Source organism: Oryctolagus cuniculus, chromosome 16 (genome assembly GCF_964237555.1).
Source record: "Oryctolagus cuniculus chromosome 16, mOryCun1.1, whole genome shotgun sequence".
In the NCBI taxonomy this organism is placed as follows: domain Eukaryota; kingdom Metazoa; phylum Chordata; class Mammalia; order Lagomorpha; family Leporidae; genus Oryctolagus; species Oryctolagus cuniculus.
The window spans coordinates 43,799,447-43,817,969 of NC_091447.1; the positions used below are offsets into that span (position 1 = coordinate 43,799,447).

Here is an 18,523-nt window from a genome sequence, read left to right on the forward strand (position 1 = left end):
TGTTTGGATTAACAGGAGTTACTCAAATGTTGAAATCCAAATTGAAAGTTGTCCACTTGAATAGAAATGACCTTCCTGGAAGAACTAATCTCCTTAGGCTTTTGTTCTAATCTTATTGTGAGAGCAGCTTTTCTCTAACGCCACTTCTGAGTTCTGACACAGAAATAGCAAAGAAACAGTAATGACAGTTAGGGCATGGTCTGGACTTCTGTCTGTGTTGCTGCAGCATCCAATCCTCTCCTGGATTACCTTGAGGTTACCCAGGGGGGAAAGAATATCGACTTCTACAAGCATTTGTAAAAGACACTTAGACAAAAGTTTCCCTCAGTAATTCATTTCTCTGAAAGTTTCTTTCATTCTCTTTACAGTTTCTTTCTTTCTTTTTTTTTTTTATTTGAAAAGCAGAGAGAGAGAGAAAAAGGGACAGACACACAGACAGGTATCTTGCATCCACTAGTTCACTACTCAAATGCCTGCAATAGCTAGGGATGTGCCAGGACAGAGACAGGAGTCTGGAACTCGATCTGTGTCTCCCACGTGGGTAGTAAGGACCAAAGTATCTGAGCCACACCTGCTGCCTCCCAGGGGTATAATAGCAGGGAGCTGACATTAAAGGTGGAGCTGGGACTCCAATATGGGATGCAGGTGTCTCAGGTGGTATCTTAACTGCTATGCCAAATGCCAGCCTCTCTGAAAATTCCTTTTAAAAGTATTTTTAGGGAAAAAATTTTTGTTTCTTTTTGTTTCTTTTTTTTTTGACAGGCAGAGCCAGACAGTGAGAGAGAGAGAGACAGAGAGAAAGGTCCTCCTTTTTCCATTGGTTCACCCCCGCAAGTGGCCGCCACAGCCGGCGTGTTGGGGCTGGCGTGCTGAGCTGATCTGAAGCCAGGAGCCAGGTGCCTCCCTCTGGTCTTCCACACGGGTGCAGGGCCCAAGGACCTGGGCCATCCTCTACTGCAGTCTTGGGCCACAGCAGAGAGCCGGACTGGAAAAGGAGCAACCGGGACAGAACTGGCGCCCCAACCGGGACTAAAACCCGGAGGATTAGCCTACTAAGCTGTGGCGCCGGCTGGGAAAACATTTTTGAAAAAACATATTTTTAGAGGCTGGCACTATGGAGCAGCCGGTTAAGCGGAAATGCCCGCATCCCATATGGGTGCTCCACTTCCAATCCAGCTCCCTGCTAATGTGCCTGGGAAGACACCCACAAGGGAGACGTAGATGAAGTTCCTGACTCATGGCTTCAGCCTGGCCCAGCCCTGGCTGTTGTGGCCATTTGGGGAGTGAACCAGTGGATGGATGACCTCTCTCTCTCTCTTTTCCCTCTCTCTCTCTGCCTCTGCCTTTTCCCTCTCTGTAACTCTTTCAAATAAAAAAATAAATAATCTTTAAAAAAGAAGTATTTTTAGTATATACTATTTTAACCCATATTGGAAAACATGTCAAATACATAAAGAACCAAGCATGGTGGTGCTGGTGAATCCACCACCCATTGCAAGACAGGAAACCTTACCAATACCTTTCAAACTCCCCGAGTTCTCCTTTCTGTTCTCATTGATAAAAATAGCTTTCTCTCTGGATAACTTCGATACTCCTTATTATGATTCAAATTAATTTCTTCTGGCTTTATTCTCTGGAGATATATATCTATGAAACATCATTGCTTTCATGCACAACCAAGCGAACATTGTTTTGGAGTTAGCTCCAATGGTAAGTCCCGCTCTGTTTCAGTATTATGTATAACCATAATCAACTTATTTAACTCTTCCAATTCACCATTTCCTCATTTGTAAAGGAAGGATAACAATTTCTAATTTCCAAGCTTATTGTAAGATTTAATTAATCTAATAAGGTGAAGCACTCATAACCTCTATATTTATAGAAGATTAATTATTACGATATTATTTTAGAATCTTTTTGCAAACCGTGGACAGATAATTAGATGTCTGATTAATGTCTTCTGTAAGTAATGTTTGCTTCAAAAATAATTAAACATGGGACTGCTGCTGTGGTGTAGTAGGTTAAGCATCATCTACAGGCCTGGCATCCCATCTGGGTGCTGGTTCAATTCCCAGCTGTTCCACTTTCAATCCAACTCCCTGCTGATGGCCTGAAAAGCACTGGAAAGGACAGCCCAAATCCTTGGGCCTCTGCACCCCTGTGGGAGACCCAGAAGTTCCTGGCTCCTGGCTTCGGAGCAGCCCTGCTCCCACCTTTGCGGCCATTTGGAGGGTGAACCAGCAGATGGAAGACCTTTCTGTCTCTCCCTCTCTCTGTAAATCTGCCTCTCAAGTAAATAAATAAATGTTTTTAAAAATTAAACATAAATTTTAAGAGAAAAATTTTAATGTTTTCCTGGTTATTTTAATAACTGAAACCAGCCATCTGCATGAATAATTTTTAATTGATGGTACATAAATTTGTTGTCATGGTAGCTAAATTTCCCACTCATTAATGAATTCAATGCTTTCTAAAAGACTGAGGTATGATGAAGAAAACCACAGAAATTGTGTGTGAGAAATGTCTATGGGTTATTAATTTAGTCTGGATCTGTGTTTAGCTGAGAGAGCATCACAGATAGACACAAAAAGGAGTAATGACTAGGGTACTATTTCATTTTTTAAAAATCCATTTTTCTGTTTTGAGAACTAACACAACCACTACAACATAGCAGTCCAGAGTATTTACAGCTAGTCTGTCACCATGGTAGCAGCATCTGAGGATCATTCTGGATGTATTATTCCAGAAACCCAGAGGTTGACTTCTACCTTTGTACAAGGAGAGACAGTACTAGTTCTCTTTATTTCCTGGATTGTATGTAACATTGACCACTTATTTATTTGCTTGTCTGACTGTTTTTTGAAAGGCTGAGAGAGAGAGAGAGAGAGAAAGCTCCCATTCACTGGCTTATTTCTCAAATGCCTGTGACAGCTGAGAAGGGAGCTGGAAGCTGGGAGCTCAACCTGAGTCTCCCGTGTGTATGACAAGGACCCAACTACTTGGTCAGTCCCATAATGTGATGAGAAAATCCACACAGTGGTATTGAGCCTGAATGACAAAATGAATTTTGAATGACAAAAAATATGGGTGAGAATTCTTTTCTTAATAAACGGGACTTGGGGCCGGCACTGTGGCATAGTGGATAAAGGTACCACCTGCAGTGTCAGCATCCCATATGGGCACTGGTTTGAGTCTTGGCTGCTCCACTTCCAACCCAGCTCTCTGCTATGGCCTGGGAAAGCAGTAGTATGGGAGACCCGGAGGAGACTCCTGGCTTTGGATCAGCACAGCTCTGGCCGTTGCAGCCAACTGGGGAGTGAACCAGCGGATAGAAGACCTTTCTCTCTCTGCCTCTCCTTTTCTCTCTGTGTAACTTGTTTAAATAAATAAATAAATCTTTTAAAAAATAAAGGGGACTTGATTTCTGTTTCTAATTTTTTAAATTATGATTTATGTTGTTGTAAGGAAATTTCATAAAACAGGTCACTCTGATCTTACTTCATCAATTCCTTACAAAATAATTTTTATCTGTCAATATAACCAATATCTAGAAGTGATGATCTGAACTTGTGCCAGTAGATAACTTAATTCTCCTTTTAATGGAATAGTCACCCAGTACTCTTAGAGATCGTAGGAAGGGAGAAGTTGCGTTTTGTTTTTGTTTTTGTTTTACATTTACATTTCTTAAGTCTCTTACCTGCAAAACTATGTGCTTTGATTTTTCACAACATTTCTATAAATTAATAAAGCTTTTTGTTTTTTAAAGAAACACAAGGGGCAGGCTTTTTGGTGCAGTAGGTTAAGCCTCTGCGTTGGGATGCCTATATCCCAACCTGGAGAGATAGCTCAAGTGCCAGCTCCTCTGCTTCTGATCCAGCTTCCTGCTAAGGCACCTAGGAGGCCTCAGATGATGGCTCAAGTACTTTGGGCCTGGCCATCTGTGTGGGAGATCCAGATGGAGTTCCAGGCTCCTGCCTTCAGCCTGGCCCAGCCTTGGTTGTTGCCAGCATTGAGAGGGAACAAGTAGATGGAGGATATCTCTGTCTCTCTGCCTTCCGAGTAGATGAAAATAAAAAGAAATAAACATTTAATAAAGAAAGAGTATTTGATCTTCTGGTCAGAATTTACATCCTTTTATTTAATATATTTTTGAGTGTTTTTCCCTAAAATAATTTTTTAAAATTTATTTGAGCTCTGGACAGTGAGAGAGAGAGAAAGAGAGAGAGAGAGAGAGAGAGAGAGAGAGGTCTTCCTTCTGTTGGGTCACCCCCGCAAATGGCCGCTACTGCTGGAACTACGCTGATCCGAAGCCAGGAGCCAGGTGCTTCCCCCTGGTCTCCCATGCGGGTGCAGGGCCCAAACACTTGGGCCATCCTCCATTGCACTCCCAGGCCACAGCAGAGAGCTGGACTGGAAGAGGAGCAACTGGAACTAGAACCGGGTGCCCATATGGGATGCCGGCGCTGCAGGCGGAGGATTAACCAAGTGAGCCACGGTGCGGGCCCCTCCTTAAAATAATTTTAAGATTTATGTCCAGAATAGTGATTCATCAATTTGTGGGCTAATTTAGACTCTTATAATACTATAATGCCTATTATTGTAACACAGATAAGAAGGTCATGGTGTAGTTACATACTTATTTGTTTTATGTATCAAAGTTTTATGTATCCCATGAAATATTTTCTTTTTAATTATTATTTTTGGAAATAGCTATTTATTACTTTTAAAAATAGTATTGTGAATAGAAGCAGAAAGAAAAATTTAAATGGTTTTGAAAAACATAATTCAAAATCCTCTCGTAATGAGAAGATGATTTTCTTGCTTGTCCACAAACTAAAATGGCTATTATATACTTTCACTATTTTCAAACTATACGTTCTGTCCTTTTTAGTCATTTTATATTTTCTATCATTCAGATATTGGACTTATTCTGACATTTGTAACACATGAAAAGAACAGTCTATTCTTCTTTTCACTTTGGACACCAATGTGAAGTGGATCCTAGCTGAAAACATTGTTTCCTTTTCACACATTACTCATACAAGAGTGAAAATCGGCACAAGTTTTATGTAAGGAAATTTGATTCTATCAATGAGATTTTTTAAAATGCTCAACCTTCTTGATTCAATAATTTTAAGTCCTAGTTACTTACTCAATTTTATTAAAGAATTATTTATTTATTTGCAAGTCAGAGTTAGAAAGAGAGAGAGAACTTCTATTTGCTAGTTCACTCTCCAGTAATGGCTGCAACAGCTTGGGCTGGGCCAGACCAAAACCAGGAGCCACAAGCTTTATGGGTGTCCCACTTGGGCCATCTCCTGCTGCTTTCCCAGGCACACAAACAGAGAGCTGTATCGAAAGTGGAGCAGCTGGGACTTGAACTGGTACCCACACAGGATGCTAGGGATACTGGTGCTGCAGACAGCTGCTTAACCCACTGTGCCACAGCACCAGCCCTAATATAGATATCACATGTGTGCAACACAAAATATTTGTGCATGAAATATTTTTTGTAGTCTATTGGAACAGACAGAAAACATTCATGTGCTCATCTTAAAGATATTATTTAGGGGGCCAGCGCTATGGCGCAGCAGGTTAAAGGCCTGGCCTGAAGAGCCAGCATCCCATATGGATGCCAGTTTGAGTCCTGGCTACTCCACTTCCAATCCTGCTCTTTGCTATGGCCTGGGAAAGCTGTGGGAGATGGCCCAAGTCCTTGAGCCCCTGCACCCATATGGGAGACGCAGAAGAAGCTCCTGGCTTCGGATCGGCACAGCTACGGCCGTTGCAGCCAATTGGGTAGTGAGCCACTGGAGGGAAGACCTCTCTCTCTGTCTCTCCTCTCTCTGTGTAACTCTGACTTTCAAATAAATAAATCTTTAAGAAAAAGTTAAAAAAAGAGATTATTTAGATAACATGATATACAGTGGAGCATTCTGCAGCCATTTACTTGAATGATGACCTTTATATTTATTGATTGAACAAACTCCAAGAATTAAAAACCAAGGAACAGGGCAAAGAACATGGCATACTATTTTGTGTGTATGTGAAAATAGGGAGAAGAGAGAGAGCAAGGGAAAAATCTATGCATGTATGTTGGCAAGTGCATGGATTGCCATGCAACGTTTACCTCCAAAGAGGGGAACCAGCTAACTGAGGAAAAAGAAATTTAGCTGTTATTGCATATGTTTTAGTATCTTTGTTATGTGTATGTTTAAATACACATACACACATATTTTGAATACTAACAGAAATGAAATTTTGAGACCTAGAAGACATGTACCATGTGATATTACTTTTAATTTCCTCTTACTCCTTCCTTCACTCGATAAGGCCTAAAGTTCTTTTGTTAGTTGACAAAGAACAGATGTTTCTACCTTTCAGCTTGCCATGTTTGGTTTTGTAAATATACCAATGTGGTAGGGTCTCTCCAACCTAAAGAAAATTGGAAATTTGGTAGTTACGAAGAGAATCCCCTCTGCAGGCTGGACTAGCTTGTGTCTACATTTGGTAACTGGTACGTTGCTCCAGTGTACCATGTACACAGCTTCAGAATGACTGCCCAGCATTCTACTGAAATCACATCTCTGAAGAGGCTGAGTCTACCATCTGAAACTTTTTTTTTTTTTTTTTTTGACAGGCAGAGTGGACAGTGAGAGAGAGAAAGAGAGAAAGGTCTTCCTTTTGCCGTTGGTTCACCCTCCAATGGCCGCCACGGCCGGTGCGCTGCGGCTGGCGCACCACGCTGATCCGATGGCAGGAGCCAGGTGCTTCTCCTGGTCTCCCATATGGGTGCAGGGCCCAAGCACTTGGGCCATCCTCCACTGCACTCCCGGGCCACAGTAGAGAGCTGGCCTGGAAGAGGAGCAACCGGGACAGAATCCAGCGCCCCAACCGGGACTAGAACCCGGTGTGCCGGTGCCGCAAGGCGGAGGATTAGTCTAGTGAGCCGTGGCGCCGGCCCCTCTGAAACTTTTAAAATACTATAAGATGGGCACCATATACTTAAAACATATTTAGAGATTAGGGACAAAAGGTTTGAAAATGCATTAAAAATCTTTAAAAGAAGTTTTAAAGTTTTAAATCAATAAAGTGATATCTTTGACAGAAAAATTATAAGATTTCAATACAGAAAAATGAATTACATTTATAGCATTTTAAAAACTGCTGTCTTATGTATAAAGATGGTCTCACATCTTGATAAGAAACAAGTACTTTTCTAAAAACAATCTTAAGAGCACCAAAAGAGTTCACATTTTTGTAACATAGGTGCAAATGCACACAGATGAGATTAGTGCTAATTCACTAATGTTTTGCCTTTGCCCTCCCCAGGAATTCATATCTGTTTCTCTTCTAAAGATGTTTACACGACTACATTCACACAGAAGAGCTGGCACTTAATCCCCTAGAATGATTGTAATAATACCTACCCCCAGGAGAAGGATGTCTTTGTGTCCTGGATCTTGGCATTGTACAGCATATGGTCTGACAGATTCTAAGCTCCAAGTGTCTATTTTTAGACATAGCGGATCTTTACTCTTATCTTTTAATAAAAGAGAAAGTATTTGTTGAGCTGACACTTGCTTTCACAAGAGCACTCTGGCTAGAAAGCAAGCGACCTTGACGGGCTAGAAACTTGGTGAGATGAATAATTCAGTCTGTAGGAGTAATATGTCTGGGGAAGAAATTTAAGTAGAGAGTTAGATAAGGCAGGCAGTTAATTAAATGATCTTAGGATACTTGATTCACAATGGTTAATTTAAATATGTACTAAAAATACATGCAGATCACAAATCCTGATTGTGATATTCTAAAGGACAATGCAGAACACACAATAGAGAAAAATTTAATTGTTTTATATGCTGAAAGACATTTGAAAATTCTTTTATTTTTTTGAGTTTTGCTGATGTTCATAGAGAATCACATTACCCGGTCAAAAGAGAAATAAAATTAATCTTAGGTTTATATTGGATGTCAAAAAATGAATATATTTTGGAGCACTTATCTTTAATTAGAAAATATTAGAATTTTAAAGGCACTTTTCTGAGAATTGTTCTAAGCATTATAATAGGGATTGCTTCTTCAGATTGCCACCCTAATTGGGTACAAGGGGTTCTGTGTCATGAAACTCCCCTTGGCACCAGGAAGATAATATTCAGCAGGTTCTGCTGGGACAAAGACAAGAGCAACCCCTTCATCTCACTGATGCTTGGGAAGTGATCTTATCAACAGAAACACCTGTCTTTAAAATCAGCCCTCGAACTCACCCCTCTCCTTTGGAGACCCTCAGGGACTGTCCCCCTGACACCACAAAGGTAGATTTCTGAGTTAAGGGATGCCCAGTAGGGTGCTAGCTCTAGTCCCACAGTCCTCAATTTACAGATGGTTGGGTGCCAAAACTTTGTCAGTACTGGAGATGTTCCAATGAAAACAATATTATAGATTGTGCGAATGTTCTGAGACACCCCACAAAATGAAATGGTGTAAAAATATAAGGAAAAAATATTGAGAAAGAAAACTGATGCAAAATAAGTGTCAATGCAGAAAATGACAAACTGATTGAAAATCTTTATGTTATGATGTTGTGCTACTGGGTGCTGGTTCTGATGAGAAAGTTTCACATGTGAAGAATAAAGAAAATACTGACCTTTATGAGAATTCTGAAGAGTGTTTATCAGCACTTTTGTGGACTCTAGAGGTTGTTCTTTATTTTCATATCAAGATTCCACTTGTAAAAAATGTGGAACAGATTCCCATTTCTTTGGCTTAAAGATACCAACAACATCAGTCATGCTCATGCATGGTTATAGTCATATGATGCAGGAGGTTTGTAAAAATGGATCAAGAGGGGCCGGTATGTGGCGCAGCGGGTTGAAGCCCCAGCCTGTGGCACCGGCATCCCACATGAGTGCCGGTTTGGGTCCCAGCTGCTCCTCTTCCAAGCCAGCTCTCTGCTATGGCCTGGGAAAACAGAAGATGGCCCAATTCCTTGGGCCCCTGCACCCACGTGCAAGACCTGGAGGAAGCTCCTGGCTCCTGGCTTTGGATCGGCCCAGCCCTGGCTGCTGTGGTCATCTGTGGAGTGAACCAGCAGAATGGAAGACATCTCTCTCTCTGGCTCTACCTCTCTCTGTAACTCTGTCTTTGAAAAAAACAAAAATAATTCTTTTAAAATAAAAAGCTGATCAAGGGAGAGAAGATCCTGGACATAATTGGGCACAAATTAAAAGAAGGAGAAAAAAGAAAGAAGTTAAAGATGAGGAGTCTCTGGGAAAGAGGTTAGTAAGGTGTCATGAACAGAGGGTGTAGTGACATAAAGAGAAATATTTGACAGCTTAACATAAGCATGGCTGAAGAGGTGCTGGGTCAGATGATTTCCTACTCACACCTGTTGCTAAGTGATGCTGTTTACACCTTAACTTCGTTAACATGGTTTGAGCAGGGGCTGGGGCTGAAATGAGTGGGTGAGCATTACACACCTGCTATTTTACCTGCTCAGCAACAGTTTCCTCTTCCTTCACCCCTTATGTTCCCTCGGGGCAGGGGCCTAATGACATGAACAACAACAGACTGTAATTACTGACATGGGGGACCAGGCCACAGTGGGATTAGGTCCTGAATGTTGAGCTGGTGAGCTGCTGTGCCTAAGAATTCTTGAATTCTCTCTGGATGGAAACAGAATTGGGTTCAGAATCCAGACTGGAGATTTAACCAGCAGGTGAAAATGGAGCAACTCTGGTTTTAAAGCCAGAGGTCTTGATTCTGTCTATACATTAGAATCATCTGCTGGGGATTTTAGAAACTAAACAAACAAAACAATAAAAGCCAGACCAACGTTTGGACCTCATATCAAACCAATTAAATCAGAATCCCTGGGGATGGAGAGCTGGGCCTCAGTATGTTTCAAACACTCCCTTGGTGATGCTAATATGGAGCTAGGATGAAGATCTGAAAGACATGAGGCACAAAGAGGTGAAAAAGTCAAGCACTCGTCTCCAGGGTAAAAGTGGCAAGGGAGCATGGGACAAGTCATGTTTGGTGGGTCTGGTCAATGGGGATCTGTAGGACACCAGCTATCCAGCAGGTACAGGAGCTAGGAGCACAATGAGGAGGGCTCAGTGAGGCTTCCCGTTCCTTGTTGTTTTGCTTTGAGACAGCCCTATATTCCCTCTGTAGTAGTTATTTGATAAGCAGCACTGATCTTGCCTCCCCCAATGCCAAACAAGGGCAGCAGTCATTAGAACCTACTTTTTTTTTTTTTTTTTTACATTCACTTGAGTGCTTAGCATAGGAGGAAAAATGAACCATGTTGTTGGTAAATAAACTCGACCACTTAGGCACTAAGAGAGCAATGTCCCATTCAACAGAATCTCAGAACTTCAGAGCTGGAAGAGACTTTTGGTATCACCTGGTTCAACTCTTTTATATTAGACTGTAAATATGTCCACTAGACTTTTCAAGAGCACGGAGTGTTCTTAGAATTTAGTTTTTAAAAACTTATTTGAAATGCAGAAAGAGAGAGAGAGCGCGAGAGCGAACCAAAGATCTCCCAAATGCCTGCAACAGCTGGGTGTAGGCCAGGCTGAAGTGAGGAGCTAGGAACTTAATCAGGGTCTCCCACATGAGCAGCAGCCAGCTCAAGTCCTTGAGCTCTGACCTGCTGCCTCCCACGATCTGCATTAGCAGGAAGCTGGAATCGGAAATGGAGCCAGGTCTAGAACCAGGCACTCCAATATGGGATGTGGGTGTCCCAAGTAACGTCTTAACACTGTGCCAAACTTCACCCAGGAGTGTTTCTTATGCATCACTGATTCTCTGATGTCCACCTGACTGATGGTAAATGATTAGCTTTCAGTTAAGAAATCTGTTTTTTGGCTTGAGGCATTTTGAGTTGTATTTCTGCTGTTTGCAACGGGAAGAATCCCAAGTAACTAGCAGCATTATTTGCTAAATAATCACCGTTTGGGGCCTCAGTTTCCTTATCTATAAATAAGGGGATTGGATAAGTTAAGCAATATTTCTTCAAAGTCAGATTTCACTTTTCACACTTCTATAAAAACTGAGCCAAAATACACTCAACTAAATCTTTGGCTTTTGTTTTTTAATTTAATCTTTAAACTGATGCACAGAAACTATACACCTTTTTGGGGTACCGTGTGATTGTTTTAGTACGTATTTATATAGATTATATAATGTTCAAATCAGGGTAAACATATGTCTCCTCTTTTTTTCCTAGCTTTTAAAAATATATACAGTAGGGGCCATTGCTGTGGCGTAGCAGATAAAGATGCTGCCTGCAGTGCTGGCATCCCATCTGGGTGCCGGTTCGAGTCCTGGCTGCTCCACTTACCATTCAGCTACCTGCTATGGCTTGGGAAAGCGGCACAAGATGGCCCAAGAGCTTGGGCCCTTGCACCTGTGTGGGAGACCTGAAAGAAGCTCCTGGCTCCTGGCTTTGGATCAACACAGCTCTGGCCATTGTGGTCATTTGGGGAGTGAATCAGTGGATAGAATACCTCTGTCTCTGTTTCTCTCTCTCTCTCTCTCTCTCTCTGCCTCTGCCTCTCTATAACTCTGCCTTTCAAATAAACAAATAAATCTTTAAAAAATATATACAATATATTGTAATTGTCTATAGTCACCCTACTCTGCAAGATAACACCAGAACTTCTTTCTCCTTTCTCCCAATAACTCATTACCACTTAATCAAATTTTTCCTATCCCTTTCTTCTCCTGGCCTTTATTTTTTAAGGGAAAAATAGTTCATAAAGGAGAATTATCAGTGCTGAGGCTCACTAGGCTAATCCTCCGCCTTGCGGCGCCGGCACACCGGGTTCTAGTCCCGGTCGGGGCACCGGATTTTGTCCCGGTTGCCCTTCTTCCAGGCCAGCTCTCTGCTGTGGCCAGGGAGTGCAGTGGAGGATGGCCCAAGTGCTTGGGCCCTGCACCCCATGGGAGACCAGGAGAAGTACCTGACTCCTGCCATTGGATCAGCGCGGTGCGACAGCCGCAGCACACTGGCCGCGGCGGCCATTGGAGGGTGAACCAATGGCAAAAGGAAGACCTTTCTCTCTGTCTCTCTCTCTCACTGTCCACTCTGCCTGTCCAAAAAAAAAAAAAAAAAAAAAAAAAACCAAAAAAACAAAAAAAAGAGAATTATCATAATACAAAGCTGAAACCCATTTTCCTTTCTTCATATCAATACTTAAGTTCAATAATCACAAGAGAACCTTAAGTGATAATTTCCACAAATGGAATATAGTCATTAAAAATTTACAATAAGATTACTTTGTAATTTAGTATATGATAAGGTAGAATGATAAGGTAGAAAAGGACAATTGATGTAAGAGAAATAAAACAGGATCTCTATTTCATTTCTTTTTTTTTTTATTTTTATTTATTTATTTTTGTCAGGCAGAGTGGACAGTGAGAGAAAGAGACAGAGAGAAAGGTCTTCCTTTGCTGTTGGTTCACCCTCCAATGGCCGCCGTAGGCAGCGCGCTGCGGCCAGCGCACTGCGCTGATCCGAAGGCAGGAGACAGGTGCTTCTCCTGGTCTCCCATGGGGTGCAGGGCCCAAGTACTTGGGCCATCCTCCACTGCACTCCCTGGCTACAGCAGAGAGCTGGCCTGGAAGAGGGGCAACCGGGACAGAATCCGGCGCCCCAACCGGGACTAAAACCCGGTGTGCCGACACTGCAAGGCAGAGGATTAGCCTAGTGAGCCGCAGCGCCGGCCCTATTTCATTTCTTAATCTAAACTAAAATCTAGATATTCAAAGATTTAAAGGAAAAACAAGGGGGCTGGCGCTGTGGCGCAGCAGGTTAAAGCCCTGGCCTGAAGCGCCGGCATCCCATATGGGTGCTAGTTCAAGACCCGGCTGCTCCACTTCTCATCCAGCTCTCTGCTATGGCCTGGGACAGCAGTAGAAGATGGCCCGACTTGGGCCACTGCATCCATGTGGGAGACCTGGAAGAAGCTCCTGGCTTTGGATCAGCGCAGTTCTGGCCGTTGCAGCCAATTGGGGAGTGAACCATCGGATGGAAGACCTCTCTCTCTCTCTCTCTCTCTCTGTCTCTCCTCTCTCTGTGTAACTCTTTCAAGTAAAATAAATAAATCTTTTTAAAAAAAAGGAAAAACAAGAAAAATAATGATGAAAGTACTAGAAGAAAATGAGTGACTTATGGATATATTTGAGGCAAAAAGGGTTTTTAAGTGTGACAAATAAGTATAAACTCAAATGCAGTAGAAGTCAGGGGATAAGAGCATAGTTTCTAGAAGCAACAGCCTGGGTTTAAATCCTTATTCAGATCTATATATAAACTTAGGATCTTGACAAAGTCACTGAATCCATTTACGCCTTAGTTTTCTCATCTGCAAAAATATACCTACCTCATAGAGTTGAACAAAGAAAAGAATTATATGTATAGAAATATTTTTGAAGGATATAAAACAAAAAGAATATAAATAAAACATAAGTAGTAGTTATTTGTAGGTGATGGAATTATGTCTGAATATTTTGTCTCTTTGAAAAGATTTTATTTTTTAAAAGTGAATTAAAATACATTTTTCTCCCTGAATGCCAGCATTTTGTGATGACAATCACAGGTGCTGGTGCTCAACTTCTTGGATTCCGATGCTACTTCCATTACTAAAATTACTACCCACGTGGGTTAACAAACTCAGGTACGATTATATGTGAGTAACTCACTATACTTTAATGAAAGTGCCAGCAGACAACGGCCGGTGATCAGTCAGTCCTCAGTTCAGGAATGGCTTATACAATTTAAAAGGGTTGTAAAGTAGAAAAGGAAAAAAAGAAAGAAAAGGAACTTGAAACAGAGACAATATGTTGCCTGCAAAGCCTAGAATATTTACTATCTGACCTTTAACAGAAAAAGTTTGCTGACTATTGGATTACCATGTTTACTCGTTGGCTTTTTTCTTTTTGTAAGATTTGTTTATTTGAAAGGCAGAGTTGAGAGAGAGAGAGAGAGAGAGAGAATCTTCTATCACTAGATCACTCACCAAATAGCCACAACACTTGGGGCTGGGCCAGGCTGAAGCCAGGAGCCTGGCATGGGTGTCAGGGACCCAAGAACTTGGGCCATGTTTTGATGTTTTTTCAGGTGTATTAGCAAGGAGCTGGATCAGAAGTGGAGCAACCAGGACTGGGGCTCATAGCGGATGTCAGTGCCACAGGTGGCAGCTTAACCCTCTGCACCACAGTGATGGCCTCTGCTTTCTTTTTCAAGTAAATTTGCAATTTAAAATTACCATTGTACAAATAACAAGGAACAAATGTTTCAAGGTGGAAATTTCAAAACATACTGTAAGTAGGAAGAGAGTTTTGGACAAAGAAGATTAAAATTTTTAGAAATCTATTTTCATTTTAGTTTACATGCAGAGAGAGAAAGTATGTGCTTCCATCTGCTGACTCAGTCTCCAAATGTGCACAGCAGCTGGGGCTGAGCCAGGCCCAAGTCAGAAGCCCGGATCTCAGTCTGCGTCTCTCACATGGATGTCAGGGACCCAGTGCTGCTTCCCAGAGCAGGCACTAACAGGAAGCTGGATCGGAAGCGGAGCCTGGACTTGAACCAGGCACTCCAGTATGGGAACTAGGTGTCCCAAGCGGCATTTTAACCTCTGTGCCAAATGCTTGCCTTTGGACAAGGAAGATTTTATTTCATTTTGTGAACTTTTGCTCCTCTGCTCTCTGGTGAGATAAACTTCTCTACCAGTGATTAAGACTCGACAGTAATGGACTGAAGGCCTGGTGCTATGTGATCAAACAAGCCAAAAGATACTAACGCATGAGGCTGAATGAGCCCTCAAATGATTCTCCTGTTTCTGTTGGCCGCCTGTGCTGCTGATGTGGATGATCCAATTACCATGGGAACCTGGGGTCATACTGGGTCTGGAATCAACAAAACTCCAGGACAGGTTCCAATTCTTTGCCACAGACCCTTGTGGTAACGAGTGTGGGAGTAGGAAAGCTGACTCAGGGAGTCTTCCTTCTAGACCCTGGTGGGGCACATTTCAGAGAAAAGAAAGTTGGCCAGAAGTAAAATCTTTAAAATTCCAAGATTGCAATTGCTTTTGAGAGGGGAGGAAGTTGAGGTGGCTTTTTTGCTTGCAAACAAATCAAATGTCAACGACCTGACACTTTCTGAGTAACTGCACTGCTTAAAGCAGCCTCGAGCCACGTGTGGACCTTTCATTTGTTTTCATACGCAAACAGGACACGCAGGCTATTATGGAGCAGGGCCTTCAAGTGCCACTGCAGGAAGTTGGCAGGTCTGTCAGGGAAGCTGATGTTGGGGGTGGGGATACATTTGTCTTGAATGCATGGTCTGTGGGTGGTGTTCTGTCACTTAGGGGTGGAGGGGAGCGAAATGGTGGGCCACTTCCTTTTTGACCGTAATTGGGTTTGCTGAAACTCAAACATGAGGAGCAGTCCAGCTCACAGCTGAGGATCTGCGGACTTCTGGGACACAGCCAATCAGGTAGGCACATTTGGCAGCATAAACAGACCCTCAGTTAGGAGATGGCAGAGGCGATTGTGAATCCAGCACAGATTCTGTGGTTGGACTTAACTTTTGGCCCAGCTCTTGAGTGTCTAAGTTTAGTTTGAGAAGAGAGGGTTCCAGGGGCTGGTGCTGTGGAGTAGTGGGTAAAGCTGCTGCCTTCGTTGCCAGCATCCTGTATGAGCAATGATTTGGGGCCTGGCTGCTCCACTTCTGATCCAGCTCTCTGCTATGGCCTGGGAAAGCAGTAGAAGATGGCCCAAGTCCTTGAGCCCCTGCACCCGCGTGGGAGATCTGGAGGAAGCTCCTGGCTCCTGGCTTTGGGTTGGCTCAGCTCCAGCAATTGTGGCCATCTGGAGAGTGAACCAGCAGATGGAAGATCTCTCTCTCTCTCTCTCTCTTTCTCCCTCTTCCTCTGCCTGCCTCTCTGTAACTCTGCCTTTCAAATAAATAAATAAATATTTTTAAAAAAGAAACAAAGAAGAGAGGGTTCAAGAGTCTCTGTGCTGCAACAGACTTTAGTAGTGAAAAAGGGGTTGGGTGAGGGAATTGCTCTGATACAGACTTTTGGGTTTTTCCAAGGTAAGGTCATACAATATCACTATTGTTTCAGAAAATAAAAGGGCTTATAAAAGAGATATAACATGTGACAATACACACTTAACATAAAAAGTTAACTTTGCCTTCATAAAAACCCAGCAAGATGAAGACTTTAGAACAGCCTCTTGGGAAAACTCCCCATCCACCATGTTGTGCTACCTCTCATCCCATTTCCTCTTTGCTTCTTCATCTTTCTCTGTCTGCCTTTGTTCTTCTCCCTAATCCTAAGCCCTCAATGTTTCAACCTCCTTCATATTCTTAATAACATCTGATCAGTAGAGACTTGGACCAGTTGTGGTCTTGGGGAAGTTAGATGGGGGGAGGGAGCATGTAGAAGAGCAGATAGTTGGGCTAAGTGAGACCTATCACTGGACAAAAGGTCTAGGAAGGCAAGGGTTCTATCTTGTTTCCTACTAGAAGCCCAACTCTGAAAACATGGCCTGTGATGTGCAGGTGTTCAATAAATGTTCATGAACAAGTGGAGAACATAGTTTCTACTCTAATACGTCATAAATGACAACAAGGCAGTGCTCAGTGGTCTTCCTGGAGGCAATGTCAACATTTCAAATATCACTGTAGAATATGAGAAAAATGTAATTGATAACATACCACGTACTATTATACTTTTATTGTGGTTCATTCAGTATCTTATAATATACATCTAAATATATTCATAATCAAATCTTTAGATGGAATATATGGAACTTATTTTCAAAGAACCAGTGTCCTTTACCTACAAGATGTCACTAAAAACCAAGTGATATCTGTTCAGTAAGCCTGCAACATCTCTTGCTAATCAATGCTGCATGTCACCGAGTGAGGCAGATCCACTGCAAATCTGCTGACCATTGTGCACACAGTGATAATCTGTGACACTAATCTTTAGAGAATAGGAAGGATTCATTACTGACCAGCAAGGAAGGCAGGAAATACAACTGAAATCTGCCTCCTTCATCAGGAGTGTGGGGAAAGTTATGCATGGGGTAGGAGAAAGCTGGTGAAGGAATGCTGGTGAGGTAAGTTCTGATCAGAGGAGCTTGGACTCAGGTCCAAAACAGCTCTCCTAAGCAGGAACCAACTGTTACAACATAAGATGTGGAACTTTCAGGAAAGGAAGGGCGTAAATGAGAAGAGATTTTGAATTGGGCATCAGGGGAAACCCAATACAGGGGCAATCCAATCCTATAGCAAGCACACACACACACACACACACAAAAGACTTACTGTTCAGAGGCTGTAAGACATGCATTCCCTTGATTCCCTTGCAGGCTTCTATTCTTAAGGTTTCAACGTTCTCTGTAAAATGATAACCACAGATACTTTTAAACTCTAAAGTTTAATGATTCTTGAAAAAACTTGTTTTATATTGCTTGTAAAGCAGTGTATATACACATATTCATACATTTTGTATGTATGAATAAGTCATTTCTAGTTGTTCAGGATTATTTTCCTACCCTGAGGAAGTGCAATAAATAGTTTCACTTATTAGATAGACTGATTATTAGTAATTCAAACTCCCTAAGATATATTTTTATTCTTAGAAACCAAGGGAACAGAAAATTAACTCAAAACAAGAGACAACGAACCAGATAGGAGCAATTTCAGAGAAAGAGTGAGAATTACACTTAATTGTTTCCTTGGTATAGAGACAAGATGCAGACTATTCTCTTAGGCTTCTGACTTTTTTTGATGAGATCAAGAACACTCCCTTCCCCTACTCTCTCTTTTTCTAAAGATCAAACCAGCAGTTTCTCTGGGAGGTGACCTGGCAGCTTTATGATCAATTCACTAATCTAGATACGAACTTTCTTCTGGAGGGTGCGGTAGGCTTGTCTTGAAGTGGAGCTCAGGCGCCCCAGGATCACCATCACCCCACCACCGGCAGGTGAGGCCTAAGGTGATGCCCCTAAGGTGATGGACACTCATCCGCTGTGCAGGTTATCTCGGTTCCGTTCTTCACAAAGCCTACACTCGCCACAGTTTCAAAGGAGTCAGAACTGAATTCAAGTTGAAAGCAGGTGAGTCGGAACATGCTAGAACTGATTCCCCAAATCCGCACGGGGAGTCACACTGAAGGATTTCCAAGATAGTTTATGAAAGGAGAATACGGGACAGTTCACAGCGCGTTTCCTGCACCGAACGCTGAGGTGTGCATTCGCATGGCGGCAAAACCCATGCACCAGGTTCATAACAGCGGCCTTCTTACTGGAAGAATCGGACAGGCAGTGGATCCCCCACACTCCCAAACTCCCAAATCAGGAGTGCGACTCATCGCGCTCACAGCTGTCTCTTGGCGCCCCCTGCCGGGCCCTTTGCTCAGGCTACCGAGGGCGGAGGCACGGCCGCGCGGAGGCGGTGAGCTGCAACGTCATCTCTGTGCGCGGCCAGAGACAGGAA

The 18,523-nt window shown here is 42.5% G+C and overlaps 1 long non-coding RNA gene across 1 annotated transcript; it reads right to left on the reverse strand.

Moving 5' to 3' along the window:
* Positions 1-7,113: 7,113 nt before the first annotated feature.
* On the reverse strand, positions 7,114-18,480 carry LOC138845815 (uncharacterized). The gene is made up of 3 exons (XR_011382991.1): positions 17,932-18,480; positions 17,351-17,422; positions 7,114-7,675 (listed from the first exon to the last, which is right to left on the reverse strand). It is a non-coding gene; the product is annotated as an uncharacterized lncRNA (long non-coding RNA).
* Positions 18,481-18,523: the final 43 nt, after the last annotated feature.